This window comes from Tauraco erythrolophus, chromosome 6, assembly GCF_009769465.1.
Source record: "Tauraco erythrolophus isolate bTauEry1 chromosome 6, bTauEry1.pri, whole genome shotgun sequence".
NCBI classification, from domain to species: Eukaryota; Metazoa; Chordata; class Aves; order Musophagiformes; family Musophagidae; genus Tauraco; species Tauraco erythrolophus.
In genome coordinates, this window is record NC_141470.1 from 73,027,014 (window position 1) to 73,040,343 (window position 13,330).

The window sequence follows — 13,330 nt, forward strand, 5'->3', positions numbered from 1 at the left end:
TCCATAAGCAGTGATACCTCAACCTGTAAGGTAACAGCTGGAACTCAGGGCAGGTGGAGCAGGAGGATGCTCACCCATCTTGGGGAGGGCTGAGGTGGCTGGAAGACCCTGGCCCCAGTAACCATGTTACTGGGTCTTTACCCCATTGGTATTAGAAGCTCCCATGGAAGAGGGTTTTAGGACGGGGCTTGCTATTTCCCATCTGTCCCTTTAGACATGACTATCATCTCCCTGATGAACCAGTAACCATCGGAGGAACGCACAGATCCTCCTGTTCCTGCATTCCTTGGCAGAAGAGCACACTCCAGATTGCTCCTGGACAAACTGGTCTCTCCTGGTGAAGACGTTAACCTTTTAAGTTACAAGTCGAATTTCCTTGACTGATTAAAATCACTATTTTCATGCATCACTCAACTAACCATTAAGAATATACGTCTCAAAACATTGCTGAAAATTGAAAACTTAAGATGTTTTTACACTAATTCCCCAGCTCATGCTGGTGACCAGTACAAACACAGATAACCCTTCGTAAGGTGCCCTGTCCGAGGTGGCGGTGAGATGCCTCATAGCTGGTGAGGAATGGGACGGCGTTGGCTGGGGAAGGTGGAAGGGAAAAGCAAAGTTTTTCAGTTTCAAAACATAGTTTTTCAGAATAAGTAGAACAGCGTTTAAGGAGAAGGGGAATAGCCCTTTGGTTCTCTGGGGGAGAGGAAAACTGCTGCTTTTCCCCCTCTCACCGAGGCGTTCTCAGCTCGTGTTCTTGGTGGTGCTGTTAGAAATTCAAGTCCTGTGCGTTTTGAAGTGGAAAAATGATATTGCTTTCGGTGATGTTACTCGAGAGTTAGATTCAAGTGCATGCTTGAGTGCTTTATTTAATTGGAGATGGAATTCAAATACCAATAGCTTTGAGCTGCAAATTTGGGTACGTACTTTAGTCCTAAAACCTCCAGACTGCAGAGCAGTTGTTCAGCCCGTTATGAACGTTAGGCTGCAGCAGGTGTTTCACGCTGATGTGGACCTGGCTGAAGGCTCCGGGGAGACCTTATCGTGGCCTTTCAGTACTTAAAGGGGGCTTGTAAGAAAGATGGGAACAGACTTCTTAGTAGGGCCTGTAGCGATAGGACAAGGAGTTGTGGTTTTCAACTAAAAGAGGGTAGATTCAGACTAGGTGTAAGGGAGGAATTTTTTACCCTGAGGGTGGTGAGACACTGGCACAGGTTGCCCAGTGAGGTGGTAGATGCCTCATCCCTGGAAACATTCAAGGTCAGGTTGGATGGGGCTCTGAGCAACCTGATCTTGTTGAAGATGTCCCTGCTCATTGCAGGGGGCTTGGACTAGATGAACTTTAAAGGTCCCCTCCAACCCCAGCCTTTCTATGATCCTACCACAATGCACGAGTTGAGGTAAGAATGTTCCACCAGCTGGGGAGGAGAAAATGCAGCCTCACAGCCTGGAAACAGAGGGGCTGCTGTCTGCGGGGAAGTGTAACAGTCAAACGCAGAAGAAACCTTCTGCTGAAGCCAAAAACAATTGGCAGTTCAGGAAAAAGCCTGGGTAACAGCCTGATCTGCTCCACTGCACGTGGGAGCAATTGCAGCTCTTTCGTGTGGGTGAGCAGCGTGTGCGGGGGGAACACGAGTGTCCCTGAGCACCTAGGAACAGGGAAAAAAAAGGCAAAAAAAATAAAAGTGGAAAATAAAATTCTCTGCCTGCTTCACTGCTGTTGGACCGAATAAGCCCAGTGGTGCCCAGAGCATCCCCAGGGAGTGAGTAAGGGGTTGTGGGACCCATCCTGCCTAATCCAGGAGAACGCCAGCACCGCGGGGAAGGGTTTGGCCTCAAGCAAAACATCACAACACTATTGATGGGGAACACCAGCTTGGCTGCCCCTGGGACAGAGCTGTGTGTTTGTGACCTGTCCTGCAAGAGCCCCGGCCCAGCTGAGGGAGCAGGGAGCTGCAGGACACTGCTCCCAGCACGGTGGGATCAGGCAGGGCTGCCGGAGAGGGGGAAAGGGGCAGGGAAGTGGCCCTTGGCTGGGCTCCCTCCAGGCACTGCACAGCCCTGGGCAGAAAACCATCCCAGCCTATTTCCCTTGTACAACCCCGGTAAAACCACAGTTTTTCAGCTTCCAGCAGAAAGTCTTTCAGTAGCATGGAGACACGTTTGGATTCACTATTTGGATATGCCTGTGGGGTTTTGTTGTAGAGAAAGGAACGAGGACCCCCAGCGCAGCCCCCCAAAGCCCCATGCTAGGGCTGCAGGGAGACATGGTGTCTCTGCATGTGCTTCCGAGAGCAAGGAGCTCGGCTGTGCCTGCTCCCCCGTGCTGGGTGCTGGCACCCCAAACCGCACTCAGCACCGTGGAAGGTGCTCAGGGCCTCGAGGGTCCAACCTTTAGGGGTGCTCGTGGGCTCCATGGGCCCATCCCATCACCTCTGCTGGCACCAGCACCCTACGGAGGTAACACTCTGCCTGCATCTGACCTCGTGCTCTGAGGATCACCTCTGGCACACGGGTTAGAAACACCAAAACTCCCCCAAAACCTGACTCTGAACTGCGTTTTAAAGCAAGGAAGCTGCAAACAGCACGGGCACCCGCGCAGCCAGCGTTCCTTCACGTCAATTTGTGATGCAGCAGCCCTCCGAGTGATTTTTGAAACGAAACTTGCCGCTGTTTCTTCTCAGTTGCAGACGCCAGGCCTGCGCCAGAGCAGGGGAATCGCCCGGCTAACGCTCAAATCCAGCAGGCAGATCCTGCAGGAAAGCCAGGGCTGAAAGAAAGGGCATGGAACTATGGCAGCGTCAGGCGGGAGCCCTCCTGCAAGCAGAGGATGCTGCAGCCTGACGGAGAAACCCAGGCTGCTGCCGAGCCAAGGCGAACGCCGCTGCCCGAGCGCGGATCTGCTGCCTTGTCCAGGCACCCGCTGCCCGTCTTCCAGCCACAGCAGGGAATTCCAGGTAGGAGCCAGGCTGCCGGGGGAGCGAAGCCCCGGAGCAGGCAATAATGCCCCCGGTTGCCCACAATGGCTCGTGCGCAGTTCTGCCCACAAAAGATGCTGCATCTCGAAGGAGGGGTAATAAAAGTCTCCTGGGAACAGACACTTCCAGCTGAGTCTTGGCTGCCCCTCGCTGCCTGCCCTGCCCGTGGGAACAGCGCACGCTCACACGCACGGCACGGCACGGGGCTGCGTGGAGATGTCTCGGTACATGAAAAGACCAAATCAAGGTGTGCCCATCGCTGCTCCTGGCGGTAGGAAGCATTACGTCCCGTTATGCCTTGGTCAGCATAGCAGTCCCGTTATACCAGCTGATGTCCTGGCTGGTGCCCTCCCCAGCAGGGCCCAGGGAGCAGACGGGCACAGGTCCCTGCCCTCCCTGCGCTCAGGTTGCTCTGTCTGACAGCAGGAGCCTGGGAAGGGAGAAATCCCTGTGGCTGTCCCCGATGGAGCTCAGTGCCTCCTGCTCTGCGCGGTGTTTGTAGAGCGAGAGAGGAGGGTCCTGGTCCGAGCAGGGGGCCAACTTGGTGCGGGGCCCCAGGGACCCCGCAGGCATCCCCAGAGGAAGGGGAGCATGGCCAGGGCTGCATCCCCTCCATCACCTCGCTAGGCTCCACCAGCCACCCATGGGCTGCACGGGGCAGCCCTAAAGCATGGAAGCAGCTGAGCTGCATCTTTGTGCCCCCCCCAATTTTTCTTCAAAGGTTGGAGAAGGTGGCACGTCCTCCATCCACTTTTTCTCCAGGGAGCATTACCCACCGGTGCTGCAAAGCCAGCCCAGCCAGGTATGACCCAGCCAGGTCCAGCTGGGAGCCTGGTTTTCTCCATCCCACTCGTCCCTGCTCTCCAGCCTCAGCCTTCCTTTCCTGTCCTGCCGCTCTGAGTTTCTTCCTGCAGGCTTTTTAATATTGATGCTGCCTAAAAGTAGCAGGAGCAATGGAAAATACTTTCGATGTTATGCAATTCATGTTTCACGCCATGCAGAGCGTTATCATCTGCTGAATTTTAAAATCGGGCTCCCCGCAGTCGGTCAATGCCTCCCCGCAGAAAGCTGCCGTATCGCCGATGAGATTATCCGCCGGCTGCCCCTGGCACCAGCTGCCTGTGCCTGCTGGGATGGCACCCCATGTCTGCTGGGACAGCACCCTGTGCCTACTGACATGGCACCCCACGCCTGCCGGGACGGCACCCCGTGCCTACCAGGACAGCACCCCATGCCTGCCAAGACGGCACCCTGTGCCGGCCAGGATGGCACACGTGTGCTGCTGTCGTGGGTTAGGCCGATCTGGCAACTAAACCCCACGCAGCTCTCCCACTCCAGTAAAATGGAGAGGAGAAAAATGTAATAAAAGAGCTGAGGGTCGAGACAGGAACAGAGCAGCACCCACCAACCACGGTCCCGGGCAAAAGAGGCTGTTTTCTTAAGGCAAAACAGTTTATTAACAGCTGCCTACAAAGAGAAAAGCAAACAAAAACGGTTACTTGAGAGGATAACAAGAAAACAAGGCCAGGTCCTAAAATCAACACCACTCCCCCCTTTGCCTTCTCTTCCCGGCTCTACCTCCCCCCTCAGCGGCGCAGGGGGCAGGGAATGGGGGGGTGCAGGTCAGTTCATCCCGTGCTGTTACTGCCGCTTCCCTTAAAGGAGCAGGAGCCCTTACACCATTGTCCCTTGATCCAGTGATCCCCTACTCACGGCGAAAGCGTGAATCCTGCCCGCTGGGAGGCAAATCCTTACCCCATCGGATTTGCCCCAGTGCGGGCTTTACCAGCCCTGGGCTTTTAAGGAGCTGTGGCCACTGGCCCTGCCGTGGGCCATCACACAGACTCTAAATGCCTCCGGCGTGGGGCGGCACAGCGACCCGAAACGCGGCTCCGCACGGACTGAGATGCGCAAATGGCCTCGCCCCGTGCCCGGGAGTCACAGCAGGCTCCGGCTCGGGCATCTCCTGTAACCAAACCCCTCCCCACCGGCGGGGGCATCCCACGGGCTCGAGATGCACCGTGCTCAGGCTCTGGCATCTCTTCTTGACGTGGGTCCTCCACGGGCTGCGAGTGTGTCTCTGCTTGCCCCACCGAGGGCTGGCTGCAAGGGGCTGCTGGCAAGGGGGGCTCAGCCGCGGCACACGCTGTCCCGTCCCACCTTCACTGACCTCTGATCTGTGCGGCCGTTTCTCCCAGATCTCAGCCCTTTCGGGGTGAACTCGGCCCGGTGGGCGCCCCGGCAGCGGGGCTCTCCCCGAGTGCCCCACGCGGCTCGGCCGCCGCCATCCTCGACGGGGCGGGCACCGGCCCGGCCGGGCGCCGGGAGCGGGGGCCGTGCCCCCCTCCCTTCTGCCGTGCCCCCCTCCCGTCTCCTTGCCCCTGGGCACAGGCACGCACCTTTCCGGTTCTTTTGTCCGACGTAAATGGGGCAATTCGCAGAGGCGCCGATTGGCTCAAGCCCCGAGGGGGACGGGAGTCCGGTCTGATGGGCAGCTTCTGCCACCCGGACCTCCCTCCCCACTTCAAACCATAACAGCTGCCCATGCCATGCAGGACCATGGGTCCCCGGGAGAGATGCTGGTGGCAGAGGATGCCCAGACAGAGCCAGGCTCTTTGGGGAGACCCCGTTCTCCGGGCTTCAGCTCCCCAGGAGCTGCGAACCCGCTACCACTTCACGGACAGCAGCTACAGGGACTGCGCTGTTTTACACTTAAGCCACAACGAACCTAAAAAGATAATAATAATTGCAATTACAACCTGAAACGCAGAAACTGCCAGCAGCGAGCGCTGAACGCTGGCCATCGGGCCAGTGTAAGTCCTTTTTATCATCGAAATGCCTTTGCATGCCAGTGCAGGTGGGATGCGCGGGGCAGCCGTGCCGGGCGAGCGTGCCCTGCTGTGAAGCAGCGCCCAGCGATGCCAGGGAGGAGCGGGGAGGGGGGCGGCAGAAGTCTGTGCCAGCGGGTCCCCCGTCAGTGGCTGCTCCCACTCACCCGTCACATCTCCCATCACCTCTGTCCCTCCCCCTCGTTTAACCAGCTGCCCTCCCTGCCTTCGCTAACAAACCGCCGTGCCATTTCCTTCTTGAAATGGTTTCAGCACAACAGAAACAATACGTACCTGTCAAGAACAGAAACAGCCTGTTATTTTGGAAGTTTTCGGACTTTAAAAGGTTTAAACTTGAACGTGCCGAGAGCAAGACTTATGGATTTGAAGCCTGACCATCACTCCCTGGGTAATTGGGATTCAGGACCACGGCGGTGCCCTGCTGGACCTCGCCGTGAAGCAGCAGTAGCTCATTCACTTAATTACATTTTCTAATAGGGGTTAATGGCACTGGAAACACTCTTTCCTCACAAGCCAAGGGGATTTCTGAACAATTCCTGCTTTCCAGGACTTGCATGAACTGGGTTTATTTTGAGACCAATCCCCTTCCAAATTTTGCTCCGACTAAAATCAGCGCTGAGGGCTGTGTTGTGAGGTTTGGCATGGCAGGGAGCTGGTGGCTGGTCCCGGGCACGTGCCAGCTCTGGGTGCTCCCAGCGCAGGGTGGCCCTGGGGGGACGCGTTTATTTTGGAGCCCGTGGATGCTCAGGCTGTGCTGAGCACGGTCAGGCTGGGTTAACTGGTGAGAGCCTGCGGGGTGCTGAGCCTGGTTATATGGTTAAAAAAAAATGCACCTGAAGCTTCAGGCATTCTTCCCTGCCTGTCTCAGGGATGAACAGAGGGAGGTGATTCTCCCCCTCTACTCTGCCCTCGTGAGACTTCACCTGGAGTACTGCGTCCAGTTCTGGAGCCCCCAACATAAGAAGGACATGGGCCAGTTGGAGAGGGTCCAGAGGAGGCCATGAAGATGATAAGAGGGCTGGAGCACCTTTCCTATGAGGACAGGCTGAAAGAGTTGGGGCTGTTCAGCCTGGAGAAGAGGAGGCTCCGGGGTGACCTTATAGCGGTCTTCCAGTACCTCAAGGGGGCCTACAAGAAAGATGGGGAGAGGCTGTTCAGGAGGGCCAGTTGTGATAGGACAAGGGGTAATGGTTTTAAAATAGAGGGAGGTAGATTCAGATTGGATATTAGGAAAAAATTTTTTACCATGAGAGTTGTGGAACACTGGAACAGGTTGCCCAGAGAGGTGGTGAATGCTCCATCCCTGGAGACATTCAAGGCCAGGTTGGACGAGGCCCTGAGCAACCTGATCTAGTTGGAGATATCCCTGTTCCTTGCAGCGGGGTTGGACTAGATGACCTTTGAAGGTCCCTTCCAGCCCTAACCATTCTATGATTCTATGTATTTCCCTAAATACCCTAAATAAAAAGTTAATGTCTTCAAATTACTAATGTGTATATTGCCAGGAAATATATGACGAGGTGAAGCGTGTGCTTTCCCCTGCTCCCAGTACAGAGAGATGTTTGAGTCACCAGGGGATGCTGAAAGCCCCGATCCCCCAGTGCCAAACTGACCATTGGATGAAGTCAGGCCCACTGGGAATGGCATGGGAGACGATATTGGGTGTGGGGGGATTTATGTGGTGCCAAGGTAACTGGGTGCCGGGGTGGGTGTCAGAGGTGGCCTGGGCGGCGGCTGGCTGGAGCTCCTGCAGTGATGCATGGCTCTTCCTTGTCGGCTTTAGTTCATTCTGTTTAGAAAGACTGGGACAACACGAGTGTTTCCAAGTCTGTTTTCAGGAAAATGAAAAGCCTTTTTTTTTTTTTTTTTTTCCCTGAATTATGAGCTGTTTCGCCGAGCGATGGCAGGGAACAGAAACCTGCAGTGGGGCTGGCTGGTCACTGGATGTCAGTGTTGGTTCACGCAGGGACAGGCACTGGGTGGGGGGTGTCTCCGTCCCCCCGGGCAGCCCCGACCCTCCCCGCACCCAGCCCAGACCCCCCTGCCCGGAGGGGCCACCAGCGAGGTCAGTAAGACCCAACCACGCCTGACCCACCGCACGATCCTCTTGCGGCCGCGGGCACAGAAGTCGGGGTGTGCCCATCAGGCAGATGGTGCCAGGGCTTGCTGGGGGTCCCGCTGAGGCCCAGGGATAGAATCAGAATCACAGAAGGGGCAGCTGCAGGGATGGATGCTCGGGCGTGGGGACGGGTGGCAGGGAAGGAGGTGGCAGCCTGGCACGGCTGGGGGCAAGCAATGTTATGGGATGGGGCACTGCTAATAGGGGATGGGATGTGTGCAGGGCTTATTCTTTTTACAAGGGCATGTAGTGATAGGACAAGGGGCAATGGATTTAAACGGAAAGAGGGCAGATTTAGATTAGATATAAGGAAGAAATTTTTCACTCAGAGGGTGGTGAGGCACTGGAACAGGTTGCCCAGAGAAGTTGTAGCTGCCCCATCCCTGGAAGTGTTCAAGGCCAGGTTGGATGAGGCTTTGGGCAACCTGGTGTAGTGGAGGGTGTCCCTGCCCATGGCAGAGGGGTTGGAACTGGATGATCTTTGAGGTCCCTTCCAACTCAAACCATTCTAGGATTCTATGATTAAAGTTATTAATGCACCACCGACCTCCCACTGCAAAGCCTTCCGCTGCGGCAGAGCAATTGCAGGAGTTTTCACTCCCCCTTCTCTTAGTCACCAGCAGAACATACTTTAATGAACTGGCCTCTTCCCAGCCGGAGTTGCAGCTCCCTCCCCACTGCCCCAGTGAGACCCTGGACTGCACCAGCGGGCACCAGGGTCTCCCTCCCGCAGATCCACGTTTGGATAACAGGCTCCGTTGGCTCTCACAGCAGCCGGCCGCATCGCTGGCTCGTGTCCTGCTGCTCCCCATCAGGTTCTGTCTGTCGCTATGGGTGACAGAGGCAGCGTGTTGATGAAGGGGGTTCTGGTGTCTCAGACTCTTTCCTCAGGCAGGCAGAGGCTTTCTGTGCCGCCGGGCACTGCCAGCACGGCCCTCCTCTGGGATCTGCCCCGGACATCTCCATAGGGAATGACAGCTCCTAACTCCTACCTGGTTCTGCCCTGCGGCTCTTCCCGCTGAGCTGCTTTGGGGCCAAAAACCAGAGGCTGCCAATAAGTGTCTCCTAAATACGACACTGTAGCTTCTACTTCATTCCCATGTGGTACTGGAAATCAAAATCAATATTTTGTGTATGCCAGGCGCACACACAACGTATGTGTTGAGTTTTCTCTGCCTTACTGTTTATTTTAAATCCTGAATTGTCCTAAATAAAAAAAGTGCTTTACTTACTTGTGCAGATTAATTTGGAGAGCTAGAGATAATAATATTTTATAAATTTAGTATGAATTTCCCAAAGGGTTTGTGGTTATTCAGATTAAACTAATTCAATTCAGGCTGGTACCCAACTAGGAAACAAATATACTCTTTATTTTTTTCTTCCTTACCAAGCTCAGTGAGAAAGCTGTGAAAATAAAAGTGAAATAAAAGGATGGTGAAATCCCAGGAGGGGGGAGGCTCTGCAGGATGAATGTGCCCAGACCCAAGGGACTGAGTTTGGGTGCTCCTCGTTGGCAGGGTGGGAAAGGGAAGGAGAGGGGGGGTGGCAGGGGAGCAGGCTGGTCCCTGCGGAGCCTTTGTCATCTCAGCTGCTGGGCAGAGGGGGACAAAGCATCCTCTTGTCCCAAAAACCTTCCCATGACCGTCCCTGTGTGTGGGGCTGCAGGAAAGGGCAAACACAGGGATCAGAGGGGCTGAAGGCACCTGGGGAAAGGGGGCGTTTGGAGGTGTGGCTCCAGGGAGGAGGGTGCGGGCACCCTCTTGCCCAGCCTGGTGTCACGGCCACCCTTGCTCTGGACTGCAGTGAGGTTCAGCTGGGATGAGAAGGGCACGTCCATGGTGTGGCCCTGCTGTGCTGGGTCAGCTCATGGGCCATCCCAGTGCAGCACGGGCAGAGAGCGAATGCTGCCTCTGGTCAGAAACCTCTGCAGGGAGCGGGAGGGCACCAGTTTGCTTGTGCCAGCACAGAGGTGACCCTCCACGTGCCAGGGAAGGGGAGCGACAGCTCTGCAGGGTGCTCCAGCATGAGACCTTGGAGGTCTCCACTGACATCCTGCCATAAACCCCCCATCCTCCCCAGTGCCTCCCTGCAGCCCCCACTGCTCCCCCAACACTGCCAGCCCCCGGGCAGGACCACCAGCGGTGCCCAGCCCCATACCCGGCTCGGCTGTACGGTAGAGCACGTGGCAGATGTGGAGATTTGGGTTTTGCCTAATTTGTCTTGAGGTCACACATGCAAACGTCGGCATCTCTCTGGTGTCTTGGGGGGCAGCAGCATCTGTGCCAGCTCGGGGGTCAGGAGGGTGCCTGGTGCTCTCTCACCCTGCGCCAGGGCAGGGCAGCAAGCTGTGCTTTTAGGGTGAGTGTCTTGTTCACAAAGTACTTCAAGGCACGTCTGTGGGGGTGCCAGCTTGCTGGTGGTCCTGTTCCCATCATCTTAAACAGAGAATACTTTGTATTTCCACATCAGCGCGGGGAGGATGGAGGAAGAGGAGAAGAGAATGAATATTTGCAAGAGTTCCTTTAATTACCATGAATCACTGCAGCATTCAAAATACTGGTCTTGCCTTTGATAGGATGAATAACACGCCGTGGTCAGATATTAGCATTCGAGCCGGCTAGCGGGACGGAAGGGCTTCGGCAGAGGGAATAAAGCAGCAGACAGCGTGTGCTGACAGCTGCGAGGAACGCAGCAAATATTAATGGTGGCAGCTGGAGAGGCGTCGAGAATGGCAATTCCCAGGTGTGCCCTCCCCAGCGCCACCTCCCTCCTTTGCGTTCACCGCAAAGCTTCGCCGCCTCCGTCTTATGTGGGCACCAGAAACCAGCCCAGGCTGCAGTGGGGGGAGCGGGGAGAGCCCCCAGGAGGACACCGGGGGCAGCGGGGTGTCCCTCCTGTCCCCAGCCTGGGAAACACTGTGGGATGGCACGTGGCACCTTCATCCTGCAGATCCGCTGCAGTGCACCCCGGGGAGCGGCTGGATGGGGTCCGCAGCCGTCGGCAGGACCATGCGGCCACCACCTCCAGACACGGCAGCATCTGAAGCGGGGAGGACTGTAGGGCTGTACCACAGCAGGGCAGGATGTGAGGGTGGTCAGATCCTCACCAAAATCTCCAGCAGTGCTTTATTTATTTTTTTTTTTTTAGTTTGGAGAATTAAAAATGTGAGCAGTCCTGGTAGCACAGCATCCTCCTGGCGAAGCCAGTGCCTTCCCACCGACATCAGGTGGCATGTGGAGCTCCAGCCATTCCAATAAAACCTGATGGCTGAGTCCTTCAGTCCAGCGTTGCTCAGAAAAGTGCCCTGTTCCCAACAGCAGTGACTATGGTGGGAATAACCCCTCCCCAGTCCCTGTCCTCCCTCCCACCCCTCTGCCAGGGTTGGGGCTGCGGTGGCCGGGGAGCCCCAGCATTGCACGGGTGATGCTCATGCTCCTCCCTAACCCATCCCTCATCCACCTCTGGGTGAGATCAGCACCCCTTATTGAGCTTTCCGGAGATAGTCTGAGTTTTTCTCTTTTTAAGCAACTTCTCCATTCCTCTGTGTTCTCTTCCCTGGTCCAGCTGAAGGAATGACTGTTACGAGACGATGTAAGACCCGAAGTCTTCATCATCACTGTTGCTTGTCTTTGCTCCTGGGTATGACATCCACAAGGTCTGTAACGCCAGGTCTCTCTCCAGGTCACAGCTTTGAGAGCAGCAGTTCTTACCAGGGCCAGTAACTGCTGCTTTGCACCCAGAAGCGACGTGCATATGGCCCCAGCACAGAGCTGGAGCGTTCCTCCTGGTGAGAGGAAATCTCCAACAGCAGAGGAAAAGGATAAAGCCAGAAATGATGGGCTAATCAAAAAGTTTTCCATGCAGGGTTAAATACATGTGATGCAGGAAAGCAGGGTGTTTTCTAGGCCTTGTGGGATTGCGGCATGGGTGAGCTGTGCATGTGAAGGCATCTTATTTCTGAACTGACAGCCCCACCAGGTGCAAAGAGATCGTAGAATCATGGAATGGTTTGGGTTGGAAGGGACCTCAAAGATCATCCAGTTCCAACCCCCCTGCCATGGGCAGAGACACCCTCCACTACACCAGGTTGCCCAAAGCCTCATCCAACCTGGCCTTGAACAGTGCCAGGGATGGGGCAGCCACAACTTCTCTGGGCAACCTGTGCCAGTGCCTCACCACCCTCAGAGGGAATTTCTTCCTTAGATCTAATGGAAATCTCCCCTTTCAGTTCAAAGCCATTGCCCCTTGTCCTGTCACTACACACCCTTGTCCAAAGCCCCTCTCCAGCTTTCCTGTAGCCCCTTCAGGTACTGGAAGGCTGCTGGAAGGTCTCCCCGGAGCCTTCTCTTCTCCAGCCTGAACAGCCCCAACTCTCTCCACCTGTCTCCATAGCAGAGATGCTCGGATCATCTCCGTGGCCTCCTCTGGACCCGCTCCAGCAGCTCCATGTCCTTCTGATGTTGGGGACCCCAGAGCTGAACGCAGCACTGCAGGGGGGGGTCTCATAAGAGAGGAGCAGAACGGTCAGAGAGGTGGTAAATCTGGAGGCAGAGACTGGGATTAATGGGAAAGAATCCGGGGACGGGCTGAAATGGGCTGGTGACATTTCGTCCCTTTGAGCTTCTTGCCTGGCAGTGTCTGTGGGAGATTACATCTGCCTGCTGAGCTTCTCCCCACTGAGGGATCCTCAGCTCCAGTGATATGATTTGCAGAGCAGAGAGATGAGGCATCTCTAAGTCTGCCCTACATGACCTCCAGTGCCCGTGGTTCCTGAGATAAGTTTGTCTTGCCTGATGGTGTTGACTCTTGATGGCTTTTCCCCAAGTTACTTAAACCCTCCAACGCCGAAGAGGGTAACGCCAGCACAGCACAGGTTTAAGTTTTTGCTCTGAATTGCTGCTACTGATTTCATTACGATGATTTTTTTATGACTCAAAACTGGATTTTCCAAAACCATCCAAAAATTTTGAATGAGCAGCTAATTGGCTGTGTGGGAAAGGCTTTAGATGGTCTGTTCCTATTAACGTGTTCACCCGCTTGTCCTGAGGCCTTATGAAGGCCGGGAATGGCTCTCTAAACAGGAAAATGAGCTGATGGACAAGTGTTCGTCACCCACTCCTGTCCCTGCCCCATCAGCAGCCGCATGCTCTGTGGGCACCCACCTGCCAGCATCCCTTTTGCACCGGGAGCCCCAATACTGACCCCACAGAGGCCATGCTATAAATATTTGAAGACAATGAAGTCTGACATCTGTTGTCTTAATGAAATGCTGTTGGAATGGTATTAAAGTTGAAAAGCCCATGGTTAACCCCGGGAGGTACCCGAGTATCTGGTTTTTGGTCCCTTTCTACCTTCTGATGGCTTCTTTCTTCCCAGGGATA